We start from the raw sequence: 13,068 nt of genomic DNA, 5'->3' as shown, positions 1-13,068 counted from the left end.
AGCACATCTCTTATGAAGACAGGCTGAGGGAGGTGGGGTTGTTCAGTCTGAAGAAGAGAAGGCTCCAGGGGGACCTTATAGCGACCTTCCAGTACCTGAAAGGAGTCTATAAGGAGGCTGGGAAAGAGCTGTTCACAAGGGCATGGAACAGCAGGACAAGGGGTGATGATTTTAAGCTAGAGAAGGGTAGATTTAGGTTGGACATTAGGAAAAAGTTCTTTAATATGAGGGTGATGGATCACTGGAATAGGTTGCCTAGAGAGGTGTGGAGGCCCCATCTCTGGAGACATACAAGGTCAGGCTTGACAGGGCTCTGAGCAATCTATTCTAGTTAGAGAGTTAGAGATGTCCCTGCTTATTGTAGGGGGGTTGGACTAGATGACCTTTAGAGGCCCCTTCCAACCCAAGACATTCTACAACTCTATAATTCTATGCTCTATGTCACGCTCAACCTCTAAGTGCAAGGCACAACCATAGCATAACAAACAAGGTCTGTATGTCAAACAAGGTTTGTATTGCCACACTGTGACAGGGCAGGCAATTTATTAAAACTACACATTATTGGTAAACAAAGGAAAGAAGCTGGGTTTCCTTTCAGATATTGAATAATGAAACTTTTTTTTTTCTTAAATATTTCTAAGTCTTTAACTATGTTGATGCATTCATAATAATCTGTCAAATCTGCAGGCACAACATATTGTAATAATGTTTTTTATTATAAGATGGACTGAGCACTTGCCATGAACTCCAGTGAAGAGTAGAGCCCTTCACACACTCCTGAGTCTGACAAAAAGCCATCACCCAAACAGTGCTCCAGGCACCAACATCACAGAGTGGATGCCAACAAATGGCACACTGACCCCAGCTCTGACACATTCTGGGGGCATCTGGGAAAAATAAGCAAATTCTTTTCCTTGTTCTCCAGCTAAAATTCCTGAGGAACACAGGAATGACACACCTGGGAGAATGAGACCTATAATAGTCTCTAAATGGACTGCTGTCATATGGGACTGTCACCAAATGTATTAATGCTCCAGAGGTGTGGTCTGAAATAAAGACATTATTCCTTGCATTGCAGTGCAATTTGCCATGTTACTGTCTCTAAAATACTTTGCAAACACTCACAGAGCCTTTCTTAAATCCTCTGAAAGACTTATAATCCCTCAATTTAGAAATAAATAAATCAACATATTGAGGCCAATACTCATTCTCTGGCTTTTGAATTTACTTCAATTTTCCTCCCTTGGTAACTCGTATCTTCTGTTCAAGAAAACTGGCCCACTCCATGATAGAAACAGGAATACAAGTTTGTCTCCCCAGCACCTTTCCTGTAGTATGAACACTCTATTACTAGCAAAGGCTGAAGCAAAGCACTCCTTCAGTGAAGTGAGCAAGTCATGCAGACATGCTGGATAATGATAGTCTTCAAAACTAAAAACTCCCCTCATTTCTTCTGAATACACACCTTGAGGATACAGAGAAAATAATGTTACCAGATTAAGCCATATAACCAGCCATGCCCAATTTACAGTATTTCTGCAGCAACAGCAGCCTCTGCCAATGAATCACTCTCATGAACTCGTAAGTTACTGAATTAGGTTAGAAATAGATCTCTTAAAGTCATATTATTATTATACTATATATATATAGTTATACTACCTCCTGTACTTACTAAACTCACCCAGTGTATTACTAATGTTAACTCACCTCTGGAGAGATAGAGAAGAGCATGTGCTGCACTCTGTCATGTCAGAGTGAAAGAGAATCAATCTCAACACCCTCCACACACAAAAAGAATGAAGAATTGTAATGCTAAGGTGCTTCCCCATGTAATATAAGGACTACTTATTATGATCCATAGTTATGTGTATTGGCATGGCAGACAGGAATACAGAGAGACTTCTCCAGAATGGAATTGTATTAGAAAAGGATCAGAGACAAAATTATAAAAGCTGAACGCCTAAATGAAACAAATTTTGAGATCTCACACATTGAAGACAGCTCTTGAATGCCCAAAATATGAGAAGAGCAATACCTATGGTTCTGGCCATTGTTTGGTATGTGCAGACCATACACATAGTGGTGACATGTTCTTCCCTTAAGTGTTTAATTATCTGGATTCTGACCTGAAGACTTCACCACTCTTGACACTGATAATGTGCTTTTAATAGCAATTCTCCTTGCCTCCTGATTACACCTGTTCTCAGCAGTTTTAAGTGCATCTGCAGTATGTTTCCTGGATTTGTGCTCCAAACGGTAATTGTTCTCTCTACATCACTGTGCTACCACTTGCAACAGATACCACTTGAAAAATAGATAAGGAAGCAATTTGCTGTGTTCTCCTCTCAAGCTTGGCTGAGTAATGTTACCATAGAAAACAGGGCTGCAGGTAGCCAGATCTTCAGGTTTCAAGTCTCTTGCCCTAGAAGACACAGGATGCGAGTGGCCACACTAACATAATGGAGGCTGGAGAGCACAGGGTATGACTAGATTATTTCAAGGAACAAACTGATGTGTCCTTTGCCTCTTCCTGGCACCTGAAGAATGTCTGTAGATCAAAATGAAAGTGAGTGCACAGTAAAGATGTAATCTGGACCTGCAGTTTCCATGGCAATAGCACTGAAAAAGAAATATATAGGTTCTTGGAGGATTAGCAACCCAAAGACATGTTGAATAGCCTGTGCCCTCATCCAGACTGGGAAATTAAAGCTAATCTGTTTGTGATGAGCAGACATAGCATATGTTATTGCTTGATCGTTTGGACAAGGATCACAATGATTGTTCTCCTGAGGACAGCTCTCAGCAGGGAACACTGTGAAATGCCACTGGATGTCAGTGAAAAAGCACTGTCAAGCTTTGTCAAATCTAGTGCATGAGTTCTTCCTCCAGAGGTTTTTTCTTTTTTCTTCTTCATAAAAGAAAACTGCAACCAGCTTTGGGGCTTCCAGTCACCCAAAGACAGGGGCAGAGGGAGTAAAGTTGCAGAGCCCAAAGACAAGTGCTTGGCCCAGGAGAACTGCGTTCAGGCACCAGTGCTGCCATTCTGAACTCTTTCAGGTGGTGAGAGTTCCCCTAAAGGCAACCAGGGGATTTTGGCACAGGTCTAAATTGAAGAGATATAAAACATTTTTCACTTTAAGATTTTATTGGGAAAAAGAGACCTGAGCTTCAGACCTTGTAGTAGTGCTCCCTTGCACATTCCAGTCCTTCCACAAACCTCCTGCAAACCATCCAAGCTGAGCCTTCTCCTGCGAGTGCACACGGTGTGGAAAGGGTGCTGGGAAACTCACCCAGCAGGAGCAGCACAACCAGGACTAATCCAGCTCAGGCCACTGCCACCTCCCTGGCAGCACAGATGCTATTTTACTCACAACTACCCAAATAAGTTTGTTTCAAAGCTGGTTACTATGTAAGCCCCCCACAGAGGGACAAACAATAGCCCTCCTATCAATCTTCCTTTTACAGGTTTGGTGCTCGATGGCTGCCCTTGGCTGATCGTAGGATAAAAAGTGTAACTATTATCTAATAACAGATTGTTTTAAAGCAGCATGAAGGGAATGAGTGCTTTTAGATCTTGCACTAAGCAGACAAGGCACCAATGTTATTACCTCGCTTTGATCTGCTTTCTCTGTCTTCCTTTAGATAGGCATATTTTAGTGTCCTCTATTTGCTCTGTATTATGATCTCAAGAATCTATTTTTTTTCTTGAATTTAGGACAGTATTAATGCTGGTGCTGCTTCAGCTCTTAGTACTGAGAAAGTGCCAGACAATTTTGATACTATGGATCTTCTTTTTCCCCAGTGAGTAGGATAATCACCTACAGACAGAAACCAACACAAGGAGAAGACCTAGATGTCATACATTTATTAAAGGATTGGATGGTAAAGCAATTTGTTACATTTTTCTATTCTGAATTCATGTCCAAAGCATTAGGGAGATATTCAGAGCACAGTTTTAAGAGGACAGAGACCACTGTAAAATTTAAGGAGGGAGGTGATAAGGAATTTTAACAGAAGTATTCCCTTTTCCATATTATTATTATCATGGAAAACCAGGCACTCTGCCATCTGTTACAATGCCCTGTGGAACCTTCCTTCCAGAAGATTTTATTCTGATTGTGTAATGTCAATTATGAAGATTAAAAATATGGAAAGGACTAAAATAAATAAACCAAAAATAAAATAAAAAATTGAACTCTTTTGGAAAGTTCTCAGCCTCAGAATGCACTAATGAAGCAGTGAGTCTATCATCCAAAACCATCTGGAATCCATGAGAAATTCTCAGCTGATTTAAGCAACTTTCTGGCCTCAGTGATAGCATATGAAACGTGTAAAGCATCAGTGCCAATACATATACTTATTAAATCACCATCATAACATTACATTTAGTATCTGGACTCACGGTCAGATTGCAGTACAACTTGGCTCTGGTAAGTGCCCCAGTCCAACACTTTTCATTCAATCAATGTGCAACATGCTGGCAGCCTAGTTCTGACTGCTTCCCTGAAGCTAAAATCATATCCTCTCTCATCTGTTGCTGATGCTGCAGAACATGCATTCTGCATGACTTACTATTTCTCCCCCCACTCTCCCTTCCCAGGTCAAGAACAACCAGGCCTGAAAATCCACACTTTTGAAAAGCTGCTCACAGAAATAACAGCAAAGCCTGCTCTCCAAGGGCTTCTTGCAGGGTAGAAATCTCTTTGCAGCATTGCAAATCACACTCTCAAGTAGAACTGGAGGAAAGCAAACACTGTATTCTGGCATCTCCTGTCACCAGGAGGAGTTGTGCTTTCCAGACTAGGAGAAACCCACACTGACAGTGTACTAAGTCCTGAGGTATCTGCTGACTGAGATATCCATATGTGTCCCTAATGAAACACCATTAGCCCTGACAGGTCCCAAACCCAGCATCTTCCCTTGCAGCAACAGCAGTGTCCTGAGATGACCCTTTGTTTGGGAAATAGCTATGTCCTCTTAACCCCGAAATACAGAGAAGGAGTGTGCCATGACTCCTCAGATTAAGCTGCACTGAGGTTTCCAGAGTTCAAAGGCCAATCCCATTAAGCAGATCACAGATTGTTACTGAAACAGAGACCAGAAATGAAGGATGGACTCACCCACAGCATATGGAGTCACCCAAAGCTTATCAAGTCTCAAAGCACCTTTGCTTACCAGAGTAATGCTTCTAAAATGATACCAATCATACTAATCTCATTTTCCCCACCTGGCTTAGTAGGAGGTCTTGACATCACAGTGGGTATTTATATTATCTTCAGGCACATAAATGAAGTGCTCCAGCAACTGAACACGACATCATGGGCTCTCTGCATTCAAACAGAAAGACAGGAGATTGCTCCATGCGGCAGTTCTAAGCACCCAGCTTAGACTCCAGCTGTGAGGAGGTTTTAGAGGTGGCTGTCCACAAAGCATGTGGGGGGAACAGCCCAATTAACTTGACTGGGTGACTTGGGAGTGTGAGTAAAGAAGATGGAGCAAGATTCACCTTGGTAGTGCCCAGTGACAGGACAACAGGCAACGGACACAAACTGAGAAAAGGAAATTCCACTTGAACATAAGAAAAATCTTTATTGTGAGTGTAGTATAACAATGGAACATGTTTACCAGGGAGTTTGTGGAGTCTCCATCCTTTGGGAGACTCAAAACTCAACTGGACATAGACTGAGCAACCTGCTTTAGATGACCCTGCTCTAAACAGGGGGGAGTGACTAGATGATCTCCAGAGATGTCTTCCAACCTCAGTCTCTCTTGGTTGTGTGATTCTGTGCTCCCCCTTTCATCTCCCTGATGGCACCCAGTGAAGAGCCAAGGGGCTACCCGCACTGATGGGACAGCTGAGAGCCTTAAGGTTTGGTCTGCTGCTCACTTTCTTTTATTCTAACTTCAAATGCAATCAGCATATACGTGAATTAGAAAAAAGAGTAAACAAAAAACCCCCAGACTGCAAAAGAATAACAGGATTCTTGTTTTTCATTCTGATGCAAAGAGGAGCTTCGTGCTTAAAATGCAGGCCTGGATTACAGTTTCCAAAAGATTCAGAGTTGCTTATATTAAGAACTGTGCACCTGCACGTGAATGATATGCTGAAAAACAGGTTCCACCCAACCCACATAATCTTAAAAATAACAACTTTTAAGATATGTGACCTATTTTAAATACAATACAGTGCTTGAGATGTGTGAAAATCACTTATTTCAATATGATACCAAATAGTCTTAAAATTGTAATCCAGTATTATCTGCAAGTTCTATATGTTATATATTGTGTATATAGACTTTTTTGGTCTGCTTTTTGCCAGATTTAATTTAAGGCTGCATAACTATTTAGCTACACAATTTTCAAAAGTCCTACCTACTCTGTTGTGTCACTTTCTCCAAAGCTCCTACTTCACTGCTGATTAATTAAAAAATCTGAACTAGGAGACTGTTGGTGAGAAAATACTGCAGATATTAAAAAATATATATGTATATAGATAGGCTGTTTTACTTTATTACTTTGATCCTAGATTTTTAAAATCTTAATTTTCTCCACTATCATATTCATTTTCTGTTATTTTTTGTACATAAAGTGTCCCTCCAAAACAAAACACATCAAGAAAAAGAAGATTAAAAGCTGCTTCTCAGAGTTGGAAAAGTACCACTTGCCTCAATTGATGCTTTGCAGTGAAGCCACTATTCTGTTGCCATCTGTGCTCTGTTCTGCAGATCTGTTCCACACTGAAGGGGTTGGCAAAAGAAAAATACCTTCCTTGTGCTACTCGTTTTCTGAGGCACATTACAAGCAAGATGACTATCAGCAGTTAGGGAGGATTTGTGTCTCTCAACAAGACTCTCACTTGTGCTTGCAGAGAGCAGTGTGCTCTGACTTCACCATTCGTTTTTCTGTTTGAAGCTGGGCTGAGAATCATAAAATGAAATGCCATTATACATTCAGTGAGCAAGGAGTTTGGCACCACTGATGGAGCACAGCCAGATACTTGCATTTGCATTTACACTTCCAAGCAGACTGACACCTCTGACTTCCAGTCTTCCTCATTAAAAAGACCAACTATGACCTCCCTGAGAGCAGAGGACTATCTTCAGCTGCCTGGCAACCATAACAGCCCTTCTCAGAAGGGCAGGAGCTAAAAATATTTTATTTTTTTTAAAAGGAATTTTTATTAAAAATCATGGACAAATAACATTTGAAACACATGTATATTTCAAATTATTTTTAAGTCACTGCTATGCTACCAAATACATTTAATAATTTTCAAAATCCACTTGGCTTTTAAATCAGAATGAACAATTCTGGCATACCTTTAATTGTAAGGACATTTCACAGGACCAGCACCTTGTTGATTACCATTTCACAGAATTCCACTAATCAAATCAGCAGTTAAATTCACCCCATCTGCAGAACTTACTCGGTATATTATACTGTCCTTTGTTTCAGGTCTACGTTACAGGATATAGTCTCCTGTCAACATAATGAACCTTGTCATTCTCACAATTCATATGCTATAGCTACAGAAATCTTAGTCTGCAAATTTACACTGGTTTACCAGGAGGGTCACTGTGGGCAGCAGGCTGGAGCTGAGAGGACAGGAGGTCAAATAGTCAGAAGCTTCTGCTGAGCCTACGAATTGACCCAGATTCACAGTAAGTGCTGGACAGCATGAACGCTCACTTTGAAAGTGGAATAATAAAAACATGTTCAGGAAGGGGAAGGCACAAGTTGTTTTCTTTTTGTAGCAACGCCTGAATTTTTTCTTTTAAAACAGTATTTTAATCCTTTTTTTTTTTTTATGCCAAGAATAAGTCTGCGCAACAAAGAAAGAACTTGGTGGAGTTTTACATGTTATCTGCAGAACTTACATCAGGACTCTTTGATCCAGAGACCATGGATATGTATATAATAGAAGTCTTCTTATAACCTTCAAGGGGTTTTGGAGAGAGTCACATAAAAGGCGGTTATATTTATTAGTTAAATCTAGGAAGGACAACCCACAACTCTTCAGGTTGGAACATACAGTTTTTAGGTCTGGTATTATTCAGCTGAAGAAGAAAGTGAAAGATTTAATAAAATTTTCCCTGTGGCTTTAGTGCTAAATCCAATAACTACTAGATGGAAGAAGAGTTGATATTCTCCTTTCTTTATACTAACATATTATTTTCTGCTAACACACATATCTATGTGTATGACTAGAAAGAGCAAAATTGTTCCAGAAGAGGATAAGTTTTTTGCTACATCTTGGTTGAAACAAGAGCTCATAGTATAAGAGTTATCAAAATGTCAAAATTTCTAACTTCGACAGACAAAATGTCAAGTTTTCATGACCCAATTATCTGACTTTTAACAGACCAACTCAGAAACTGCATTCTGATTTTGAATTACTAAAGTAAATAAGTGCAACTAAGAAATTCTGAATTAAAATCAGTTTCACATGGAAAACTAAAAGGTTTTGCTTATGAAAAATCTAATTAGGCATGTTTAGACTGTTTCAAAACTCCTTGAAAAAAAGAAAAGGAAAAAAATGATCCAGAGATTTAGCAAGATCTTTCCAGTGGCAGCAAGTCCAATTTTATGGACTTGAAGAAAATTCCTAAAAAATCAGTTCCTGAAATCCAGAGCCTCTTTTTATTTTTTTCCGATTAAACATTAAATTCTGAATGGGGGTATTCTGAGGGGCTTTTCAATAGTCTAGCAAAGGACAAAACATCTACATGTGCAAACTGTACCAGTTTAATAGGAAGTGATCTCAAACAATTTAATTAAATCAAGATGAAATTCTGCTCTACACAACTGTTTAAGCCAAGCTGGCCTTAGCAAGTTAAGTTGTTTTGTTTTAAGAGAACTAGTGTTTTAGTCCCCAAAATCATCTGACTGTCTGACTAAATATATTCATGATATGCCTGGAAATAACTACAAAGAAGTAACTACAGCTGGGCTGATAACCAAAATGGTTAAGCAGGGGCTTTATACATTAATATTTTCTTCTGGATGCAGCTGAGGCTCAGGTTTCCAAGGCATTTTATGAAGCACCCTGGGAATGGCAATCTTTCTTTCTCCTTTAATTTACAGCATGGAGATGCTTGCTAATGAGAAAAATAATCAAAGATCTGGAGGACTGAACTCTATCCATCCTTCAGGAATGAAAGCATGAAAATCCTTAATGATGCCACAGGCTCACATGCTAAAAGGATTGCAGATGATTCTAATTAATACAGACCACTCTGACTTTGTAAATAGCATGCACTGAAAAACACTTCCTACTTTCTAGGTCACACATACAGACACTTGAAAGTGACTGCCAAATAGTCCCTAAGGTGTCTGCTGATGTTTACAGGGGGAAAAAAATTGGCAGGGAGAGGCTTCAGATATCTAGGGCTAAATAGAGACTGAACATAAAGGAAGAAGATTGTGGCCCTTCCTGCGCAGACACAAGAGGAGGGAAAAGACTGCAAGAAACCTGCCGTCCTCCAGCCTCATACAGTAAGGCATGCAGAGCAAGCCGAGATGTGTGCAAGCATCTCACCGCAGCCACTCACGCTGCACAGCCCACTCTCTGTGGAAGGAGGACCTCCCAGCCCTCTTACTGTCTTGTGAAAGGGCTGGGGGTGGGAAGTAGGAGAGATCTGCAGCATCCCTTTGAAAAGCAGGAGAGCTCCTAGAGCATAGACAGGTGAGGCAGCCAGAATCCCCCCGGGCAAGGGGAGGTGACAGTCCTTCACAGATGCCAGAAGGATTCAGGTCAAGAAGGCTGAAGGCACAATTTGGCCTCTAACACTGTTCGGATCTGTAAGATAAAACACGTGTGCCAAGAGATCCTGATGATGGTGTCATGGTAAATTATATGGGGTGTCTACGTCTGCCTCACCATGTAATGGCAAACATCCCAGACTAGGGCAAACTCCACCAAACCAAAGTGGCAGTGCCAGCATCCCACAGGTTATCCCATCTGCCTCTAGTCACCAAGCAAACACTTCTTTTTGACTGTCCACTGTGAATGGCTCATGTCTGCACTACAGAATGATCCCTAAAGTTTTAACCCCTGTTTTTTTCTGAATAAAACAACAATTCAAGGGAAGTTTGCCATAAAGTAATTATTTTCCCTTGGTCTTTCCTGTAGCTCCTTTTGAGTCTTTACATTGTTCCACGTTTCCCTTTGGCTCAACCCATTTATGAAACACATATGCCGTTAAAACAGTCGTTTTAAAGCCATTTTGTACATATAAACCCATCATTAAAAAAACACCATAATTTTTTTAAAATCTGCTACTAATAACTCTTATGGCTGTTGCTCCTGAGGCGATACAACATGGGCCCATTTGTGCTGGTTGCATCTGAAGATGCGTCCCTGTCATTTGTGAACGCAGTAACACAACAAAATGCTGGCAATGTGAAGCTGGGTGGCAGCGACCAAACTGCATCATGGCACAGAACCTGCCAAATGCATTCATTAATGATAAATTAGCTAAGCCCTAGGCAATACAGTTATGTTAGCAGTGGTTTTAGCAGATCTTAGAGAAACCTGTTTTTAGAAATGTCTACAAGAGATGTTTTCTACAGCTAAAGAGAAGACAGGAAATATGCTTCATGGACTGTAAAAGAAAATCTACTATAATAATCTAACCTTCCCACATAAACTAAACAGAGACCTGGATCTACCTCCTTCCTTTTCCTTCAGTATCTGCCTAATTGAACAGCAAAGCAGACATTTAAAAGGGAGAATGGCATTCTTATACCCTTTCCTCAGCTTGTCAATGTGTTTTATTACTGTACTAGGTAAGAAGCTGTTTAAAAATAAAAGTAAAAATAAAAGCTGAGACGCTGAGTGATTTTTTCAGGCAAAAAGCCTATAAGGCACAAAACCTAAAGACTAGTGACATTTAAATGCACTCATGAGAGACTGGCAAACAGTATTTCTAATTTTAAATATTATGTGGTAAGAACACACTTCTTAACTAGAGATGCCTTTTTTCTTTTGACATGACTGTCAGTGAGCAAGATTAAATGTGAAACTGTAAAAGGATAAATAAAATAATGACCTCCTCTGACACACTCGGTGCCCAGATGCTCCAGGGCTACCTCTTTCCTTTTGATTGTATATCCGAGAAACAAGAAATATTTGTGTTTGAGGGTCAGACAGGAAGCAATGCAGGATTAACAAAAGTCCTTGTGTTTGAGTATCGCATTATAAAGCAGAACACCTAATAACTACACAAAAATGACGAAATAATATGCTGCAGGGAAAAAGGATTGGAATTACATCTTTCTCCCTTTACCAGCCCAATATAAACTGAGGGTAAACATCAACAAATTGAGAAGAAACATATTATAATGTATTTTTTCCTACTTTATATATCCTTTTATATAAATGGCTCAAAGTGGCCATGGTAGATGGAAGCAACTCAGAATCACATCTGATGAAAGTCTACATGAATGCAGACTGATGTTGCCAGCAAGCTTCAAAAGAAAATGCTAGAGAAGAAAACATGCTCTTCACTCTCTACCACTAAGGACATCCAACCTAATGTGACAGCTGCTACTGTGTTCTCTGGAATACAACTGGGAACACAGAGTTCACAGTAACTGCAAGATGAACTGACACAGTAGACAAAAAATTATGCAGCCAAAGCCAGAGGTGGTTCTCCTTCTCAGAGAAAAGTCCTCCAGGATTGAACACAGCTGTTCTACTTCTAGGATTGCTCATGTACTTTATTTTAAATTAAAACACTCTAGCGATTATGAGGCAATCAGGATTCCTGAGTGGTCTAACAGCACATTACTGCTACAAAACCTTTATGACAAATCTGATTTCCCCTTATTTTTTCTTTTATTTGCTATCTAATGCTATGTTCAAACTCATTCTCACTGAAACTGTCATTAAATATTTACAGCTTCATCTAAATAAGGACTAACCCTGCATTACTGCAAGTAAACCTCCCACACTGAAGGAAGCTAACCAATTTCAGTGCATCAAACATCTCAAAACCGGCAATATCATGGAATGACAACATAATTCAGGCAAGAACCATTTAAGGTAAGTATTAGGTAGTGTCCTAATCCAAGTAAGAACAGTAATTACAGAATGAATAGCTGTAGCCAGGCAAATCCACCAAAACCAATGGACTGTGAGAGAAATAGTATGAAATAATCCGTCTTGCATTATTTTACAGCACATGTAACACTGCTTTGAAGCAGCCATTCTCTGAAAGAAGCTTCCAGAAGATGAACAATGCTTCTTATCATCTTTGTGTTTAAGGGAGCCCATAAAATTATCAGGTAACTAAACATATTCAAAATAGGTAAGTTTAAAAGCAAAAGAGCCCAGATGAAGCTGCTGCAGAAAGAACAGCAACCATTAACCTTCACACATCCAAGACAGCTGAGCCCAGTGCAGTTTCCTGAGCAGATGGAAGGTGGGAAATGTTATAGGCAGCCTAATGGGATTCTCATGTTCCAGTACAAAATGCACTCAAGGAAGTGCCACATGCCAACTACTGTAAGGTGAAAAACCTGGGAACGTAAGAAATACTGAAGGACACAAACTAAAAATGGACTGCACAGATAAATCACACCTTGGTCCACAAATGCAACTCCTCCAAGCATGCAATACAAACATCTTGCAGGCAATACAAGAATACACACACATGCAGGCTTTCCCTAGCACATGAAAGCTGCCCAGCCATGGAGGCACATCCTTGCAGCACAGACACATTCCTGGTGTCTTGTGTTAACATGCAAACTTCAGTGCTCTGGCTCTACCTGTGACAGGAGACTGGGGCTCTTCCAGAGAGCTGGCTCAGCCCACAAGATCTGGTATTGCACTGCCTGGCTCTGGAGCCCTGCAAAAGGTCTATCCTTCAGTACTCTCCCAGGTGACACCAACATGCAGTTTATGGCTGTAAGTGCTGAGAAGGTGAGATTTATGAATGTGTAAGGTATGTTGAGTAGTAAAGCATGCCTCTCCATAGACATTGTTTCACAGCAGTTGTATTATAATAGCTAGCATCCTCTCCGGCACATTAAGGTAGCCAAAGTTCAGGGTATCTGCTAAGGAAG

At 40.2% G+C, this 13,068-nt stretch overlaps 1 protein-coding gene across 1 annotated transcript in view; it reads right to left on the bottom strand.

The window, feature by feature from the left end:
- The window catches only part of DYNC1I1 (dynein, cytoplasmic 1, intermediate chain 1), a 176,809-nt gene that overhangs the window by 154,646 nt on the left and 9,095 nt on the right, over positions 1–13,068 (bottom strand). The window lies entirely within an intron of this gene.

The sequence above is a fragment of the Chaetura pelagica genome, unplaced genomic scaffold (assembly GCF_000747805.2).
Source record: "Chaetura pelagica isolate M959 unplaced genomic scaffold, ChaPel_1.0 scaffold12, whole genome shotgun sequence".
NCBI lineage: Eukaryota > Metazoa > Chordata > Aves > Apodiformes > Apodidae > Chaetura > Chaetura pelagica.
Note: the sequence above shows the minus strand (reverse complement) of the source record. Positions and strands in the feature narration are given on the sequence as shown.